Below are 21,963 nucleotides of genomic sequence, written 5' to 3' on the forward strand. Positions count from 1 at the left end.
TTGGTTGACAGATATTTAAAGGCCGGTTCACACCATATTTTGACGTTGATGTCACAATACTTCAGTGATCGTCGACGATAACCATGTTCACACTATCACAGTACCATCCGCGTTTGCATCAGGAAGTACTCAGTGATGTGGTGTTTTCATTTATCTTTTTAAATTTTCGGGAAGAAATCTCTTCACGAAAATCTCAGAAATCAAAAACTAGTCCAGCAGCGACTATCATAAACGGGTATGAATAAATCACTCTATCAGCAACTGCAAATCGCCATCGCCTAAATGGTTCACATTTGAAAGGCGTTCATCGATGTTCGGCGAAGTATTGGGAAAATTTGACAGCTGCAAACTTTGAATAAATCGATGCCATCAATTCACGGTTCACATAACCCATGATGAATGCCAAAAGGGAAGCGCTGACAAATGGCGATATATTGTGAACCGGCCTTAAGGCAGATAGTGCCGATGATATATGAGTGTGCCTTAATTGTCAAACAAAAGGTTCTTGAACGTTACTCTTGAGATCTGTTAGAATTAACTTAAAAGACCAATAGATGTTATAAGGTTAATACTTTAAACACTCTGATGTTAACAACTATATAAGATTATGCTAAACTTATTTGAAAGTTTTTGAGGTTATTTGCTCTTTTTCATTCATAAAAACCTCAAAATTCCATGTCTTGTTGCTGAAGAAATTTAAACAATAGTCATATATGGACCTGTGGTCATGGTTATAGCACTGAAATAGTTACTATCTCAGTGTACCAAGGTTTGTAGTTTCCTTCACTGTCTGTTTCTAACCACGCCCTGTTCCATTTAATTTCATGGCTATCTACTATCATGTTCTGCCTAATATATTATACTAGTTATCTGTTTACATACATTCACTAGCTGGTATTACCAGTTATATAATAGCATGTTCTTTAAATTATTGAGAGTAAAGATAATTTTGAAGGCACTTACAATCAGTAAGTGTATAAATGTATTTTTAGAGAGACTGTACTCTAGTTGGGAACTTAAAGTTAATCTGTGTATTCAAGGGCGCACTTGGCAAGATTTTTTCCGGGTTGCAAGCTACATGTATAAACTACATACCTCCATGTGCTACTGCATTCTGAGTTGTTAAAATTCAACTACAAGAAGTAATAGTATAAATCACATCTTCACAACAAGTAGTCAGGGTTGGATGGTCAGCTTGAGTGGTGTTTGGAAATATGTAGTTTTCTTAATATGTTTTTGAATGGTGTAAAAGAATGGTGGAGAAATAGGTAAATCGGTTTTTAATTGATTGTTATCCAGTTTACCTCTATTTTCATCTGCCTACCAACCACCTTCTTGATTGGCCCATGAATATTGGACATGAATATACATTTTACCTGTTTTCTAAGAAATTTGTTGGCACTAAAAGCATGAAATCATTGCATTTTGTTTGCGGTGATTCCTGATTGAGATTTCGGCTCCTGGCAGTACGAATAATATTATCAGAGACTTCGGTCTTCTTGTAGGAAACAACAGACACACAATACTGCATGGACTCCATGGACTCCATGGAGGCTATTGATCTCTCCGTAAAACAAAAGAAACTTTCTCGCACACATACGGTATGTTCTATTTAGCGCAGTAGCCATGCTTTCTTTTCCACACCATCAACTGCTAGTGGTTTGTTTCTAACTATCACCAACTGCTGGGTTTCCATTTCACATGTGCTTTTACGTGTTTGTAGTTCGCTAGCTTAGCTATTGCTTCAAGGCCCTATTTTGGGACAAGGTTCAAACCTACGAAAAAAAATCAGAAGTGATAGTAACAAGCACGCCTAGAAATGCCACAATATGTACATATGGGCATGGCATTGTACTCAAAATTGCTTAGTCATGTTAATACAAAAAGTTAAGCCTGTCCCATATTGAGTTGATTTGCTACGTTTTTCTGCATTCTATATCCTGTTTCTGTTTCTGATTAAACCAATTTAACCAATTTAAACTCTTGTCCTCCTAATGAACTTTTAAATAGTGTCCATAAAAATCTTTGCAGTTGTATTACTAGTAACACACCAATGCTCTGTTGTACACAAATAAAAGTTGGCGTATCCAGATATTTTGGTCGGAGAAAGTGACAGCGATTAGCGTAAAAATTAAAATACATATTTTAGACCAAATGATAATGGATGCCCTAACAGCTTGTCCACAAAAATCACCAAGTAGCAAGTTAGAAAGTCACCTATACACTTGATCTCTGTTTCATAAATAATAATGATCTGACTATAATACCCCATTTTTCAGTTGATAAACTTTGCGTGCAGGTTAAAACTTGTTGTTGCTTGGGTACCTCACCATTTGAAAACTAAATTATTGTTCTGTTTCAATTCATTATTGTGGCAACTGCAGAAAAAAAGGAAAACATATTTACATTATAAATCAATTCTATCAGTGACTTCATTCTAACATCAAAAATATTTCCCGGACTGCATTGAGCTCCAGTATTGATTTGTAGCAGCATCCATTCTTGTTATTTAACCGTACATACCACGTTCTTAAAAGTACAAAATAAGTTATAATTAATAAATAAAAAACCTTTTATTATGATAACAATGATGATAATTCTTTAAAATATCTAAATCTTAAGTTTGATGTTAGATACTGAAGAACAGCTATGAATGCATTGTATTCAATTTATTGTATGATTTACCATATCCAATACCTTCCTAATACCCAATGACCTACGCTGAATAACCTGTATAGCTAATGTATGGTGACATGTAATAGTAAAAGTTGCAAGTACAAGTACATGTACATGTACAAGTACAAGTACAAGTACATGTACAAGTACATGTACATGTACAAGTACATGTACATGTACATGTACATGTACATGTACTTGTACATGTACATGTACATGTACATATACTTGTACATGTACATGTACATGTACAAGTACATGTACAAGTACATCTAAAAGTACATGCACAAGTACATGTACAAGTACATCTAAAAGTACATGCACAAGTACATGTACAAGTACATCTAAAAGTACGTGCACAAGTTGTTGTACATGTACTTATGCATGTACTTGCAACGTGTAACGTACTATAACGTACACTAGATTTTTTGTAGCCGCTTTTAATTTATGCTAGTTTTGTTTATTTTGACTGACAACATTTTTCTTTTTCAGAAACTTTGGATGCTGTATGTTAAAGGATGACTTGCAACAAAATTCACATTATACATATAGTTATTTGGTATCAGAAAATTCACCATGTCTTACTCTGTTGTGTTGTAGGTGCCAAATGTGTAAAAAAGTGATTACAAGCTCTTTAAAGCTCAAAAACGAAAAGCTGCCGTAGATTGGAATTTATTTTTTTCTCTGACGTAGTCATGATAATTTGGTTATTGTTTTGTCACGTGATGTTCTCACGTGAATTGAAAGGCCAACAAAAAGCTCAATATAAAACTTATCGTAGCACTATTTTATGACAAATACTTCGGGTTTTACGGAAGACCCCGTATCAAATATAGGTGCTCACTACTTAACAGTTCTGTTTCGGCCTGGTCTAATCGGCAAGTCGTAATCTGATCATGTGATCCAATACTTCGCAAATAATTTTTGCAGCACTTTTCGATTATCACAAGTGACCAACAGGCTCGTCATGATTATCAGACAATGATATGTACTCTTTTGAGGTAAGATTAAAAAATTAAATGAATTTTTACGGTAAGTTATAAGATATCAGTGCTAAAAGTGGCAGCATTACAATGACGATAAAACAGACGCGTAAGAACAATAGACATGGTTTTATTGAATACGTGAAGTATATTTGTGAAAATATTTCGACGAATAAGGTTGCACGAAAATGTAAACAGTAACCATCTCTCACAACTACATCAGATTTGAGCCGCTTTGAAAGGCGAATCCAAACTACGGCGGTCTCGTGTGGCTGCGATTAACTGTTCGTTTTTTAGCTTTTAAGAGCTTGTAATCACATTCCCGCATATTTTGCACCTACAACACAACAGAGTAAGACATGGTGAATCTTTTCATATCAAATAACTGTAATGTGAATTTTGTTTCAAGCCAACCTTTAAAGATTTTTTTGATTTTGAATGAAAAAGATATTAGGCATCCTGATGAAAAAATATATGTAGAGAAAAGGTGGTAAATTGTTTCCTTCAGAGACTTTTGGCATATGTATATGCAGTCGGCATCATGAAGTACTTCCACAGCATCATATTTATTAGCTGCTAGGGGGCAGTGGTTAACAATTGACAGAACCTTTTGCGGATTAAACTAAGGAAATATATAAAAGAGGGTTTTTGTTTCTTATATGCAAGGCAAAGTTTTTTCCTAGTTCATTGTAGACTAGTTATATTCAAGTTTCAAATAGATGTCATCACAGTTGTTTTGACAGAGTGTACGTCCAAGAAAAACTGATTTAATTCAGAGTACCTTGTCCATAAAAACAACTATTTTTATCGTAGTTTATTTAGTTTTCTATCATAATCTGTTTCCGGAGGCTGCTCGAAAAGCGATGTGTTAGAAATCTAGAACCATTTTTTTATTATAACTAAAGTAATTAATCTGTTTCAAGCCTTGTAAACAACTTTGTAAAGCATTATTTTACTATTTTCGACCTTAAACTGTATACACATGTGATAAGAGAGCAGATATTATGTAAAATACACTGATTGCCTTATAAAAATCTATTAATAGACTAGACTACAAACTACTACAACGTGCTGTACTGATGTATCTGTAGCAATTTGTACCCCCGCCTTGATTACTCAGAGTTATGTGTACTGTACATTTATTTTTAATAAAACTGATGTTATCTAGAATATTAAAAAACATAAGCATGAAAGTAGGGAAGGTGGCCTGCACAAGGCTACGATTATTCAGAATAAAAAAGCTCAAAAGAAACATGAGTTGTTTTTTTTACGATAAACATAAAAAATGGTAACATAAAAAAGTTTTCCTCCTTTTCTTTAGAAAAAATAAAAGTTTGACTATATTCGTGATTCTAGATTGATTTTGAGTTGCAAAGAAAGCAAACTGTCCAAAAACAAACAAAACCATTTAATCGCTTTCAATGGTTGTTTTATTCAAAAGTATAACATTTGTTTTATGCTCAAATTTATAAACGCAATACTGACAAAAACTACAATGAACAATGAAGCAAGTATTTATGTTAAAATTTGTCAAATTAATCTTTTAATCTAAGTTAAGACTGTTATTAGACTTGCCAACACTTGAAGGGCTATAAACCTTAATTTCAATGATAGTAGTAACTTTTTATGAATTGAAGCGAGTGTAGACCAATAGAGATTCGTGACCTTTTTACCTAAGTGCTGTTGAAATGAGGCTTTAGTTATTGCACCTGCTATAATATGGATAAGTATATTGTTTTTACAACTACAATAAGTATAAGTTATATCTATAAGTTCATTAGTATATAAGTGTATTATAAGTATTATAATAAGTATATCAGCATATAGGTGTACTATAAGTATATCAGTATATAAGTGTGCTATAGGTATATCAGTATATCAGTGTATTGTAGGTATATCAGTATATAAATGTACTATAAGTATATCAGTATATAAGTGTGCTATAGGTATATCAGTATATCAGTGTACTGTAGGTATATCAGTATATAAATGTACTATAAGTATATCAGTATATAAGTGTACTAAAGGTATATCAGTATATCAGTGTACTGTAGGTATATCAGTATATAAATGTACTATAAGTATATCAGTATATAAGTGTGCTATAGGTGTATCAGTATATCAGTGTACCGTAGGTATATCAGTATATAAGTATGCTATAGGTATATCAGTATATTAGTGTACTGTAGGTATATTAGTATATAAATGTACTATAAGTATATCAGTATATAAGTGTGCTATAGGTATATCAGTATATTAGTGTACTGTAGGTATATTAGTATATAAATGTACTATAAGTATATAGTATATAAGTGTGTTATAGGTATATCAGTATATAAATGTACTATAAGTATATCAGTATATAAGTGTGCTATAGGTATATCAGTATATCAGTGTACTGTAGGTATATTAGTATATAAATGTACTATAAGTATATAGTATATAAGTGTGTTATAGGTATATCAGTATATAAATGTACTATAAGTATATCAGTATATAAGTGTACTATAAGTATATCACTTGTTTCTCTACACTCTACAGCTATACCAAGTGCTTAGCGAAATGTTAAACACAAGTTAATCATTTAGTATTTTAGCAACAAAAAGGGTTATACTTTGTGGCACAGACCTTTCTCAACATAATGTTTTACACAAACTGAATTAGCTGTTGCTGGCAGTCAGTGATGCAGAAATACGACAGGGTAGTAGCAGTAGTTAGCTAGCAATGTATGGCGTTTGTAACTTGATCTTTACTTAATTGCATGCAACAGCAAGAATTTAAGGCACCATGTAATTTAAGTTAACATGTTATTAAAATTTTACTATAATAAGAGCCGTGTTCGTCTGTCTGAAGCCTAGTTTGAGGCTGGGAACAAATGACATGGTACCAGAATCAAATTTATATATGTAATTGTTATAACCCACATGTGTGTGTTGTAGCTTTTGGTAGCCCACTTTAAACAGCGCTAACAAAATTTGTCCATTCTAATGTTATATTTTATTTTCAACCCCAGCATCAGGGCATGAAATATTCAGGACCAGAAAGAATTTCACCAGTGCAATGGTGCAAATTATCTTTAATGGTACAAGACTTAATCCATCTGGTTTGAGTTCAATTTAAGATCTGGCATTTGCTAGAACTAAAATGTTTTGTTAGGCGGCCATGTCAAAAAATAGCGTCATCTTTAACTTAGCTGGACTTCAAGTCAATGTGATAGTCTGTGGGTTTCATTAAGCTGATTACAGAACAATCCCAGTTTAATCAGGAGAAAGCTTTTTGCAAAACTGTGAAATCTTTGGAGACTCTTATAGATCAGCGGTAGAGCAGGTCAACAACACAATACAAGAAAAGCTATTTTTTATAGTTTCGTATTTTACTATATACTCGGCTAACCAGAATAACTTGATACTATGATAGACACATTGTTGCCATGTGTTTTTGTTTTGATTGAGGATTTTGTCGAACTTGATTAAGGTATCCTAAAGTTATATAAAACTAAATAAAATTATGGCTGCGTTATTTTTAAGTATGTATTGCTCGGGATGTTTGACTTACCAAAGTGAAAAATATTATGTACCTGCAGCAACAATACTGAGGAATACAAAGTTTAATATTACCTTAACTGTTGTTTAGTTTTTAGTTTTTATCAAGCCTGTTGATACATAGAAAAGTCCACGCAGAACCGCCTGTTTTGATCGACATTAAAATTATAAAAAACATTTGATATTTAAAATCTTGTGTCAAGTAAGTAGAATTGCATATGCAGCAACAAAGGTGTGTAGTTGGCAGCATATGAGTACAAAGAGCAAAGAAAGTCTAAAATTGGTTTTAACAATCAAAATATACAGCGTTATTACTGGGTAAAATTCATAACATCTCCCTATCACATTTATGAATACCAGAAAGGAACGGCTAGGGTGGATGACGCTCGACATCGACATGTGCAGCAGGTGATCCTCATGCCATTGAAGGCAAGTGCAGTATAATAATGGTGGTAGTATATATGATTTTATTAAGAGTGGGTTGGCTTATTGTGTTTTGGATAGTTACCAGAACGAATAAGAACACTTCTTTACTATACTTTGTTACACTTTAAAATAAAATAGAAATATAAAGAAATCCTAAAATAAATATATATATCTACATATAGCCAATATGCATAAAAAAAATTAATCCGCTACCTCTTCCCCCTTTTCCCCTCCCGCTTAATTCAAGTGGATGGTCATGTCTCCTCAAGCTCTGGTCTCTTTCCAAGGACCTAGAGGTTTGAATACTCGCCCCAAGATCTTGGCCCTTCCCAATAATGCGTTTTCTGGAACTCACCTGTGATGATTTTTGTCTGTATTTGCGCAAGCCACATTTGACGTGCAAGTGTTATTACAACATCGGCTCCAACGACTACCGGTATTACATTAGTTTTTATAAGCCAACACATTTCAATCTCCCTCCAAGTGGGAGATGTTTCTCCATTTTTTTTCCTTTTTTTGCTGGCAATGTTTAAGTCATTGGGTACTGCTATATCTATCATAGTAGCCCTTTTGCTCTCCTTGTCCACCACCGCAGTATCTAGCTGGTTTGCCAAGACACGCTTGTCATCCCGGATGTAGAAGTCCCAGAGGAACTGAGCACAGTCATTCTCATTAGCCTTCTCTGGAGCGTACCACCAATGTTGTGGTTTTTTGAAGGCTTACTCATTGCATAGTCTTGTGTGTACTGCCTCTGCGACATGATTATGCTGCTCAGTGTATGTATTTATGGCTAGCTGCGTGCGTCTATTGACGGTGTGTTGCATGGTCTCTGGTGAATCCTAGAACAGTCAGCATCTAGTATCATTTCTATTGTGCTAGATATGTGCTTGGAGTTGCTTACTTGGCAGCATTTGCTCTTGTGCTGCCATGATTAGCCACTTAGTACTAAAGATACGTTTATATATACATACATATCTATATGCATATACATGTATATACATATACATACATATTTATATGCATAAACATGCACATATACATACATATCTATATGCATATACATGCACATATTCATACATATCTATATGCATATACATGTATATACATATACATACATATCTATATGCATATACATGTATATGCATATACATACATATCTATATGCATATACATGTATATACATATACATACATATCTATGTGCATATACATGTATATACATATACATACATATCTATATGCATATACATGTACATATACATACATATCTATATGCATATACATGTATATGCATATACATACATATCTATATGCATATACATGTATGTACATACAGTGTATCATAAGACCTGTATTTGAACACCACCTTTGTTTGAACGCCCCTCTATTTGAGTGTCACTATCAGACAAGGGTAAAAATATAGAGTGCCACTCTTTAATTGACCGCGAATCCTATTTGAATGTCACTTCTATTTGACCGATACTGTTTGACATTCTTAATCTTTACAAATGCAAAATAGCAAGTGATCAGTAAGAAAGTTTCTACGAAACCGTACTAATTTTGACTTGATTACATCAATAATAATTAATTTTTTTGTTGTTTCTGTTTGTTTCGAAGCCCGTTTTCGATCTCTAAGTCTTTAGATTTTTCCATTAAAATCTTTGATTGCAGCACCATAAAAATAATTATCAACCGTATCAGGCTAATAGTAATTGCTTTTTTATGCGGTCTTGATATTTCGATGTATGCAAGAAATATTAAGGCTAACATCGTGAGGCTGTTTTGATTAAACACAGTTTCTTTTTATTTGCGTTAGTAGTTTCTATTTACAATGGTATCCATAAAAGTTTTGCTATGCTAAAAAGTTGTTTGGACGCTAATATTAGCTAGCTCAGCTGTGCAGAAGATCAGCTAAGATTAGAAGACATTGTTGAAGGTATTAAACAGCAAGAAGAATATGAAATAGTTCCAAATGGAAACAACAATCAGAACGCAATTGGCCGAGCACATGATGCTGATATTTTTGTTTAAAAATGTTAATATTCCCACGACCACACGAGCGGGGCGGAAGTGTGGGAGTTTTATGATAAATGCATGCGCACACAACTTACGAAAATTATTAATCAAAAAATGAGACGAACCCTCGTCAAGAAATTTCATCAAAAAATTTAAGCATCGGAATGTAAAGTCGTTAAAGTATAATAACGATACAAAGCACACTTAAACCTATTTAAATATGTTACCAAGTCTTTGTAAACCTTCGATAATATCTTAAAACTTACCCATCTGATCGGATTATACACAAATAGACAGATTAATTTCAACGAAAATCGCCACAAAACACTTGAAAAGCTTGGTTTAATAAAAGTTAAGACCGGAAATTAAAACGCCGAGGGACAGATAACAGAACGATGAAGTATGACGATGTCTTGCGCATTTCACGAAAAGATAACGTGCACTTTTCACGAGTCTATAGCATTGTCGAATTGCCGAAGGTTTTGGCCATTAACATAGGAGTACAGAAATCGTTTCATTTTTGCTGATTTCAATCTTTTCATTTTCATTTGCCAACACATTTAAATACTTTCACATTCTAACTGATGTCCAACGCAGTATAAGTAAAGGCAAGCAAATGACGATGATATTTTTTATCGTTTCTTATGAGATTATTACAATAATTAACTATAAGTTTGGATGACTGCAGAACAATGACTACGTAGTACAGACTTTCTAAAAATCTAACGCAGTGTAAGTAAAGGCATGACGATGATATTTTTTCTAACGGTTCAAATGAGATTATTGCAATTATTAATTATAAGTTTGGATGACTACAGGACAATGACTACGTAGTACAGATTTTCTAAAAATCTATATAAATATCACAACTTCGTGATATTGTTAGCTATGCCGTTTGGAAATGTAAACAAAATTGTGCATTGGTTTTTTATTATTACTATATAAATAATATTGGTTATTCTAATAATATCAATGCATTTTACTTCTAATATTGGCCAATATTGCATTTCTGTTTTTGCAGGAGGAGAGATATAAACATACAATCTTTTCCTTTCATTATTACTATTTGTTGTATATAATAACACCCAGTACATTACAGCTACCATTGCAGTTATCCTATTTGACTGCTAATATTGCATTTCTCAACCATCAGTACCCTTTCTTTTTTCCAATATCACTTTGGTCGTGGGCTGTATGACAGGGGAATTTCTAGTTGTTTTAAAATGTCGATTTTTGATACTTCGTGTATTATAATTATGGTTTGTTTATGTCACTTGTTTTTGAATATATATTTGTAGCATTTGATAGATTATTGTTATTATAAAACTTGTAAATTTGCAGGTTTATAACATACTAATCGATAGCATGATTGTGGTAATCTGAACTCAGCTTACAATAGATCGACGCCCGTAACTCTTGTTCTATTGTGCATAAAAGCCAGTTTTGGCTGCAAACTGTAGCAAACATATTGATGAGTGCAATGAGCTTTTATGCAACCCTGGTAAGTCTATATATATAAGTCTCAAATTTTGTGGTCTGTCGTCGTCTGTCATTATCATCTGTGCTGCTATAGCTATGAAAATCTTGGTATGAAAAGCTTGCATCTTGCTCGATTTGAACTAACCATGATTGTAACCGCAAGTTTCTGACCAAGTATCTAACCACTAAGCTACGCTGTATTCACAATTTTATCGCTCTTATCATATACTGTATACCTTTTTCTAGATGACACGCTACATAATGTATAAAGTGATACCTTGCGCCCACAGATTACAATGACTCTGCTCTAAAATATTTTTCACCTAAATTTAAGAAACACAATGCTTTTTAATTTTTGCCATATTAGCACGAATTTGTTTTCCCACCATACGATATCAACAAAAAATTTCACAAAGTTAAAATTTGGCGACTGTTGTACTGATTACAATGAAATAACAAAAACGTCAATATGCTATTCGCTGAAATACCTCTCACAATGCCGGGAAGAAGTATACGTTGCTCGCTATCTCAGTTCAGCCTTATCCTTTATGGTAAAAACGGATTCGCATATAGATAATAATGAAATATGTGTTAAAAGTTCAAAGTGTACTAAAATACAAACTAAAACTTCCTTTAAGTATGTGTTTAGTAAGCTAAATACATTTAAGTTAGATTCAACGTTTATGGTACATGTCTGTCTGGAAGTTAAGAACTTTCCACAATACATTCTGCACATCATACATTGTAATGTTACATTTTCTTGCAGACCATAATCACAAAATTCACTAAAGATATTGTAGGTAATTATAGTTACTAAGGTTAAGATATTGTTTTGTCACTATTTTTAATGATTATGATTTTGATAATTTTACCAGGAGGTGTTTGCATTAGACGATTACTATGGGTTTCTATACCATTCTATTCAATATTTTCACGTTATGATGCCGACACTGAAATGAACGAAAATCATATCAGTGTGTACCAAATAATTTTTCATTGTAGTCGTAGCAAACCAGACAATATTTAGCCATTACTTTCTGATGATTTCACATTTAAACACCTTTACAGTTTTATTTTTTTTCCAAATTTATTTCACCAAAACAGTTCTTTCATGATATGAGTGCCATGACGTTCAAATGAAAATTTTACGGTATGTACATATCTATGCATATATACATATACTAGCTGAATGTCCAGAGTTGCATGGGTATTAAAAACAGCTTATAAACAGTTGCAGGTAATGTACTTGCCATTAGCCTGGCGCATTGCCAATGACTAATTTGAACACGCTACTATCCGTATTGTAAAAAATACTAATAAGAGCCGTAAGAGCAAGCTTTAGTGATGTTGCGTAACGCTGAGTTTTATGCGTATTTTAACCAATATAACGACTCATACCGCCTACTGAAATCCTTGCATCTCGCGTAGTCAAGTTGGTGAGATTATCTCCTGGCAATGGAGAGGTTCTGAGGTCAAATCCAGCACAAAGCGGATATTTATTTCCTAAATTTTAATAGCTATAGTTGGACAAACTGAACAACGGCTTTGGGATTTGTATGTATAAATACTTATGCATACCTATATATCAATGTTTGTCTGTCGTTCATCTGTATAGTTATAGTGATAAAGTTTTACCAACAAAAAACACCTTTGTTGTGGATTTGAACTCGCGGCAATCAAATAGTAAGTCTACAAACAATCGCTCGTAACCTCAAGACTAAACGATTCCTATCATTTCTATTGCACTTAACATATACCGTATGTTCTTTTTTCGATTGCACACGCCAAATGTGCCATTTTTATTATTAATTAATATTATCTTTTGCGTTTGTTAACTTTTCAAATTTTTTAAAGCTAATTGTTTTGCTATTACCTATTTTTTAAGCGTGAGATTTTCAAATGCGCCATTTCAAATGCGCCATTTCAAATGCGCTGCTACACTCCTGTTTCTGGTTTCAATTAATCTTTAAAAACTAAATACTTTTCATGTGAACAATTGCATTATCTGGCGTAGGAATTGCCTCTACATTCTTTCTCCGTTTAGTCATACAAAGTATCAGACAAACAAAGTCTGATATCTCATTTTCACGTTTTTACTAGTATCCGTAGGTACCATAATCGTCCATCAAAACTTTGAATACATGTGTGTATAAAAAGGTTACTGTTGCAGCAGAGCTTGTATTCAAAGTTTTGATGGGTCGATAATAAAAAGGTTTTGCGCAAAAAACTTATTTTTATTTAACATATGCAACATTTACCATTCTAATTTTTAAACTTTATATCATGGGCAAACTGTGTTTGTGGCGTTGAAATAAATTAAGAAAAAAACAATAAGTCCATGAAATAGTGTGTATAAAAAGGTTACTGTTGCAGCAAAAGCTCGTTGTATTCAAAGTTTTGATGTATAATAGTGTACCTACCGATATTGGTAAAATGTGAAAATGAGATATCGGACTTTCTTTGTCTGTGATACACACACTTCAATATACTCATTGTTTATTTTTTGTTTTATTTATTTGAGATGCCCAAGAATACTTTTCTCATGATACGAAGTTTGCAAAGTCTGTGCAAAGACTTTTTCATTACTCGAGAAACGCCAGGCATTCATCTGGCATATAATACATATACATATATATATGTATATTTCGTCAGCCGCGGGTAACTCTGTGGCTGTGGTTATGCTTTACCGATATGCAATACCGATAGCAATGCAAAAACTGGAGTGTTTTGGGTCCTACTTTTCATGGAGCAGATGTTATGACCTACCTTTGGTTTCTTGTGTCATTTTAGTTGATTTTATTGGTGTAGAATTATTTTTTTTACATTTTAAAAGTCACAGAAATCCTAAAACTGTGTCCGGGTGTCTTGAAGTTGTCTCTCTGTGTAGCCATTGCTCAAGTGATAAATTTGCCTAGCAAATGTTCATACGCGTTTATTTGTTCCTAGAATTTACCACATAAAGTCACCCAAAGATTTAAAAAAGCTTTGAAGTAAAGCTAGCTATATTTTCCGCCACAATCTGCCTTAATAGCATCTTAATTGCAATAATCTGAAATCTGCTCACATTTATGGTGAACGAAAGGTTTTCTGTCTATGATAAAATGATTGTAGCAAGGCCGCTATTGAATTACCCATAGGCTAAGGAAAGCGAATACATCTGAAACGTTCTTGAGTGCACTGGCCATCTGATGCATATGGGAATGTTTGCACCGCTAGTAGGTGGCTTCATGTGGTAACAAAAGGGGAGTTTTTTCTGTTTAGCTGGTAAAGTACACTTGTTGATGATTCCTTTTCTGCTCAAGATACTGTTCTTAAGCCAACTCTGAGGAATATTTATGTATCCTATTTATGTACACTTTACCAACCAGTTGAAAAGAATAGTGTGTTAATAGATGGTAAACCTGGGAGAAAACGTACAATTTCATTATGAAAGAACAACATGCAGGACACAGCTGACGAAACAGTTTCCTGGTGCAACACTAACCAACAGCACCTCAATACCACCAAAACACAATGTTCTTGGCTCTACAGCTAAACAGGTCAATGCATCAACCAATGAAAATCAACGACGTTCATGCTCATCCAAGTCGATGCGCAAAGTTTCTTGGACTGAACATGGATAATCATTTGCACTTCAGTGAGCATCTTAACTCAGTCATAGATTAATCTACAGCTGCTGTTTATGGATTACTTAAGATAAAACGTCTTAAAGCAAATGCCAAGAGCCTTGTAAGGTTTTGTCAAGAATGAATTATTCCAAAACTGTCTTATGCAGCTCTAGTTTGGTATAGCTGTTTAACAACAATAAAAAAACCTACTAGAAATTCATCAAAACCGCTGCCTCCGTATGCATTAACCCATGAATAAAATTCTATACTGAGCCGCTGTATTTGGCCAACATTATAGAGCTAAACACATATCTAGAGTTGATGTGTGTAAATTAAGTGCTCAAGGTCAAGCACATTCCACATCTTTTAAGCTGTCGCATCCCTACTCGTCAGTCCTCCAGGCGTTATTGTAAAATGTTGAGTGACACAATTGATATACATTTAATATTTATATAGATATTTCCAAGATCCGTAATGTATTGATGTATATTCACAGCAAATGCCTTTGCACAAATTTATCGAATCGAAATAGTGGCGTTTGTGTTCTGAGTTTTCCATTTTTATGATTCGAAGTGGAAGCAACTCTAAACCAATTTGAAGCATGGAAATGCCGTGTGTATAACTGATAATTTTTAAGGTTTAAATTTCACACATTTTGATATTTACTGCAGTCAAGATCGGTTTTAAAGGATGCTCAACTGATTTGCAGAGGCTGATAACTCCTAAATCAAGCGCCTGCAAAGATCAGTATAAAAAGCTTAACAGTGCTTTTTCGCTTTCCCCCTGCTCTTACAAAATTGATGTGAGTTTTGTCGTGGCCCATCTCATCTTGCCCTCTCAAATTAATATACAGTCAAACTCGGGCTTACCATAACCTCTACATACAAACTCTGTGATACATATCACAGAACTTGAGCATACACCGCATTTGACTTACACAGTAATTTTCAACATAAAATTTCCAAACATTTTCAAAAAGTTGGATTTTTAAAATCAAAATAAAAAAGTCGGTAGAAATGGCTAAAAGTTATTGATGTTGAGGCAAAATGCATTCATATGGGGCAGACCCCCTCCAATGTAAATAATCTGTTCCGAGAATGTTTGCGTTATATGAATGTTTGCGTTATATGAAGTGCAAGGTACATGTAAATAGCCTTCATTCCAAGTGCAAGGTACATGTAAATAGCCTGATTCATTCCAAGATCTTCCCAAACTCACTCCTTTGACAGATCTAAATAAAAAAGACTAAGCTTTACTTCTTAATGATGGTAGAATAATTAGTATTATGTGGTATTATGTGGTATTATTGGTATTATGTGGTATTATTGGTATTATGTGGTATTATGTGGTATTATGTGGTATTATGTGGTATTATTGGTATTATGTGGTATTATTGGTATTATGTGGTATTATGTGGTATTATGTAGTATTATTAGTATTATGTAGTATTATTAGTATTATGTGGTATTATTAGTATTATGTGGTATTATGTGGTATTATTGGTATTATGTGGTGTTATTTGGTATTATGTGGTATTATGTGGTATTATTGAAATTATGTGGTATCATTGGTATTATGTGGTATTATGTGGTATTATGTGGTAGTATGTGGTAGTATGTGGTATTATGTGGTATTATTGGTGTTATGTGGTATTATGTAGTATTATGTGGTATTACGTGGTATTATTGGTATCATGTGGTGTTATTGGTAATATGTGGTACTATTGGTATTATGTGGTATTATGTGGTATTATGTGGTATTATGTGGTATTATGTGGTAGTATGTGGTAGTATGTGGTATTATGTGGTATTATTGGTGTTATGTGGTATTATGTAGTATTATGTGGTATTACGTGGTATTATTGGTATCATGTGGTGTTATTGGTAATATGTGGTACTATTGGTATTATGTGGTATTATGTGGTATTATGTGGTATTATGTGGTATTATGTGGTATTATGTGGTATTATTGGTATTATTGATATTATGTGGTATTATGTGGTATTATGTGGTATTATTGGTATTATGTGGTATTATTGGTATTATGTGGTATTATGTGGTATTATTGGTATTATGTGGTATTATGTGGTATTATTGGTATTATGTGGTATTATGTGGTATTATTGGTATCATGTGGTGTTATTGGTAATATGTGGTACTATTGGTAGTATGTGGTATTATGTGGTATTATGTGGTATTATTGGTATTATTGGTATTATATGTGGTATTATTGGTATTATGTGGTATTATTAGTATTATGTAGTATTATTAGTATTATGTGGTATAATTGGTATTATGTGGTATTATTGGTATTATGGGGTATTATGTGGTATTATTAGTATTATGTGGTATAATTGGTATTATGTGGTATTATTGATATTATGGGGTATTATGTGGTACTATTGGTATTATGTGGTATTATGTGGTATTATTGGTATCATGTGGTGTTATTGGTAATATGTGGTACTATTGGTATTATGTGGTATTATGTGGTATTATGTGGTATTATTGGTATTATTGGTATTATATGTGGTATTATTGGTATTATGTGGTATTATTAGTATTATGTAGTATTATTAGTATTATGTGGTATAATTGGTATTATGTGGTATTATTGGTATTATGTGGTATTATTGGTATTATGGGGTATTATTGGTATTATGTGGTATTATTAGTATTATGTAGTATTATTAGTATTATGTAGTATTATTAGTATTATGTGGTATAATTGGTATTATGTGGTATTATGTGGTATTATTGGTATTATGTGGTGTTATGTGGTATTATGTGGTATTATGTGGTATTATGTGGTATTATTAGTATTATGTGGTATAATTGGTATTATGTGGTATTATTGATATTATGGGGTATTATGTGGTACTATTGGTATTATGTGGTATTATGTGGTATTATTGGTATCATGTGGTGTTATTGGTAATATGTGGTACTATTGGTATTATGTGGTATTATGTGGTATTATGTGGTATTATTGGTATTATTGGTATTATATGTGGTATTATTGGTATTATGTGGTATTATTAGTATTATGTAGTATTATTAGTATTATGTGGTATAATTGGTATTATGTGGTATTATTGGTATTATGTGGTATTATTGGTATTATGGGGTATTATGTGGTATAATTGGTTTGTGTCGACAACTTTTGATTTATCATTTTCACTTGGTTTAGGGTTAGGGGCGAACTCTTTCAATTTGAATTTAAAATAGTTTTTTCACATTTTACTTCCATAGCAAAGTATATGCAGCAAAGAAAAATAGAACAAATATTGTTTATGTAAAAAATAAAGTAGAAGAAAAATATATCTTGAGTACAATAAGAGCAATGTCAGTCTTTCTGGTCATCACAAAGGTTAAAGGTTAGGATAAAATGATGCTTTTAATGAGACTTCACTTTGTGACGATCAGCTTAGTAACCGACATTTTAACACCTGCACCATTCAACGACCTTGAGGTATTTCTCAATAATCGTGCATTCTCACTCACCTGACATTGTGCCTGACGATCTCTCATGGGATCTCACACTAGGGTGCAAGAGTACTAGTCTATATAATAGAGATCAGCTATGCAACATTTTCTCTCGCAAGTACGACAAGAAATAAAACGATAATTTTATGGTTAACTACAAGACTCACATTATTAAAACTGAATTTGTGAGACCTTGCACCTACAGTCAAACATGGATAACTCGTCCACGGATAGCTCGAACACGTGGTTAACTCGAACGGTTTCTTTGGTCCGTTCCCACGTAATGATAAATTGCTATAGATAACTCGACCTCAACTCTGTTAACTCGAACAGTCTTTTCCCCTACCGCTACCGAGACGGTTGTTATCGCTTTAGAAAATCACTTTATTCCAAGTCATAGAGGTAAACCTCAACTTTTTGTAAATCATAGGCGTCGTTATTACCGCCGTCGGCAAAATATTTTTGTCAACGACTTTTCTAAAGGTTTGGTGAATTTTGATTTTTACCAAACATCCGCTTAGCGATCGCCTTTCGGAAGCATGGAAAAGTGACGTGACCTTCGCATAAACTTCAAGAAAAATCAGCAAAATTGATCTCGGTTAAAACACGCAAAAGAAAAAGATGTCTTTTCTTCTGAGCATTTCAACAACGATCAAGTTTTGCCAATTTTAATCTAAAAAAACGTCCTGGCAATAACATCACCTCAAACAACAAAACAACCTCAAGTGATAGAAAAATCTCTATACTTTTTGATAAAAAACGTTTTAAACTTTACATTAGAAGCATTTAATTTGAAACAAGCTATTTATGCTTTTGATTTCTATTATAGTTTGTATATGTGCATGTATCTACTAATAAATAAATAAATACATAGACTTGTGACAGCGCTCTGATAACTTGAACGCTCTGATAACTTGAACGCTTTCGCTCGGCCCTATGAAGTTCGAGTTATCCATGATGGACTGTATTTAACACTTTAAATTATATAAAAACTCTTGTGTAATATGCTGCAAAAGCTTTCCATAAATTTTTTACTTTCAGTGGAATTTATATAAAAGGAAGTTAGGTAAAGGAGTGTCTGTTGTACCTAAAGCTAGACTAAAGTTGATCTAAATACAATCGTTGGTTTTCCACGCTTCGAATAGATTCGAGGTTTCTTCCACTCCAAATCATGGAAACAGTAAAATCTGAACGAATTTGATGTCATTTCACTTAACAAAAATTGAGCTAAGGCATTCACAGTGAGTCGCTGAGAGAAACGCTCGCTGCGAATGGATTCAAATCAATAACACCCAGTTACACTCTCTCCAGTGGAGGTAAAAAAATTCTGCGCATTTCATCGCACTAATTAATAATCTTAAAAATCAAGAAAATTTTGATTAGGTATCCTGGCTGAGTTAGTGCAGCAAACGTACGAAGTGTGAATTAAAAAGTGATCATGACCCGAAAGCGAGTCTACTTTAATAACTTATGTTTGATGAGTACATCGCTAGTCCTGGAAAATTGATAAAGTGCAACTTCGATTCGTTGAAGTCGTAGGGTGCAAATTTGTCGACAGAGGTCGACTAGGATTTCATTCAAAACATTTAAACTCAGCGAATGAATTATAGGTTTGTTGAACAATTTCGCAGTTACTTTAGTAATTTTATAAAAATTACTACGATTACTTCAGTGTTGTCATTTGAATTATGTAATATTTTGTAGTTGCTATGCCAACCACCCTTGAAGGATACAAATACTTTGAGAAATATATTCGAAAGTGATACTTCTTCCATATCTTTTCATGGATGGTAAGAAAGACCCTCCTGTTATCTTATTACCACTCTTCTGTTCGACTTATTCTGACAAATCACAAGGATTTGACCTTAACATACCTTGAGCAGGCGTTTGGTGTACTTTTAGCAACGACGATTTCAGGTCATTTCCAGCAAATCAGTCAGTGTACAGGAGCATTAGCACGCCGACCCTAAACACTGATGAAAATGTAATCCAAGCACCTCGCAACAAGAGATCTGTCAGTACACCCGGTACGCTGAAAGATTCCTCAAAGGTGCCTCTAAGCTTAAACCATTATTAGTGATTTTTGGTAGTGAAAAGTGGTTTTTCAAAACACATAAAAAAATTTTAGTTCAAAAACTACAATAGCAAACAAATTGGAAGATTGCCCATAACAGCTATCGTATTAGCTTTTATTTGATAAAAATCACAAAAGGCTATATTGATCACTACAGCTGCCAATAGTTGATGCTAATCAATTTAAAAGATTTACAAAATGTAAAGATTAATTGTTTTCGCATAAACAGTTTGTCAGCTCAAAAACTTGCCAATGACTTAGTGTTTCAAAGTCTAGTTCAGAGTATGTTATTCTTTTAACCCTTTGAACCCAGACAGCCGGTATTCCGGCATCCACATGGCTCTGTTTACAAATGCTGTTTCTAAGTAACAATGTAAACCAATCAAATTAATTCTTGCCAGGGTGTTAGACCAGTTATTGTGCTTCCATTTTAACTGTTTTCAATATACTCATTCATCTTCTTGCTTCGTTATAATGACAATTTTACTTAAAATATATCACACACAAAATTGAAATGACTTGGTTTGTCCTGGATGATTGTGATGCAGATGTGTGAAAAAAGTGAAAAATGAAAAGTGTGATGCAGTCATAAAATGATGATGACATTACTTACTGCAATGTAATAATCCTACACATACCCTACAGGATGAATTTATTTGCGGAGTTATATTTCGCGAAAATTGTCTTTTCATGCATATTCACGGATGAATTTATTCGCGGCTGAAAACTGCCACTCTCTAGGAAAAGTTTACTTTATTGCGGCCAGTAATAGAGTTATTTCTTGTTTCGGTTTATATTTAGCTTACAACTACGAGGCGAACATGCTAAGCTATTTTTATGGTAAACAATTTTTGCTGCGTCCAGAGGTTTTCACGAATATTCATCGCTTTGGAGGCCTTTGATAAGCCAACAACTTGTGGTAAGTAATGAGTTTTTCACATTTATTAAATTAGTTGAATTTTACTTTGGTTCTTCGGTAAAACACAATACTTATTTTTTCCATCCATACCGCTTCATTATTTGTTTTAGTGTGAGAGAGAGATTTTTCATCATACACCAAAGAACAATGATTACAAGGGTGGTAGATGTCATTCTTAGAAGATCACCAATCATTCAGGGAGGTCTGGAAATTGAGGTTGAAGTGACCGCAGCTACTTACGAGGAGAATATATGTTTTTAAAAAAGGAACAAAAACGCCTTTACGAGCACAAATCTTTGGCCAACTGGCAGAACTTTGCAATAGTAAGCCACGAGGAGAGTTCTGATGATAACTTTCTTACCAGCCATGTAGTAGTGAGCGAAACGCCTTTAACATCTACCCAAGACAGTGACAGCGACAGAGCTGCTATTACCAAAATAACTAGTCAGATAGCACCATTACACGCTAGTATTCACTTATCAAGAGTATCAGTTTAATTTTATTGCTAGACAACTGCCATATGGACTAAACTGTTTATATTTACTCCGTTCATCGTTTGTAAAATTTTATTTGTATTTGAAATATTTTATTTGTACACTCAAGTTTGTAATAAATTATAATATATCTATACATGAAATAAAATATATAATTTAATCATGTTTGCTGCAACGATATCAAGGAGTTGTTGTCGATGAAGGGGTCTAGGTTGACTGGTTGCTTTTCCGCCAATATTCCTGCCTTGATGAATATTACTAC

The 21,963-nt window shown here is 33.4% G+C and overlaps 1 long non-coding RNA gene across 1 annotated transcript; it reads left to right on the plus strand.

Annotated features, from left to right (window-relative positions):
• Positions 1–1,586: 1,586 nt before the first annotated feature.
• On the plus strand, positions 1,587–20,238 carry LOC137406672 (uncharacterized). Its single transcript, XR_010979936.1, has 3 exons — positions 1,587–1,601; positions 19,919–20,004; positions 20,117–20,238. It is a non-coding gene; the product is annotated as an uncharacterized lncRNA (long non-coding RNA).
• The last annotated feature ends 1,725 nt before the right edge of the window (positions 20,239–21,963 follow it).

This window comes from Watersipora subatra, chromosome 10 (genome assembly GCF_963576615.1).
Source record: "Watersipora subatra chromosome 10, tzWatSuba1.1, whole genome shotgun sequence".
NCBI lineage: Eukaryota > Metazoa > Bryozoa > Gymnolaemata > Cheilostomatida > Watersiporidae > Watersipora > Watersipora subatra.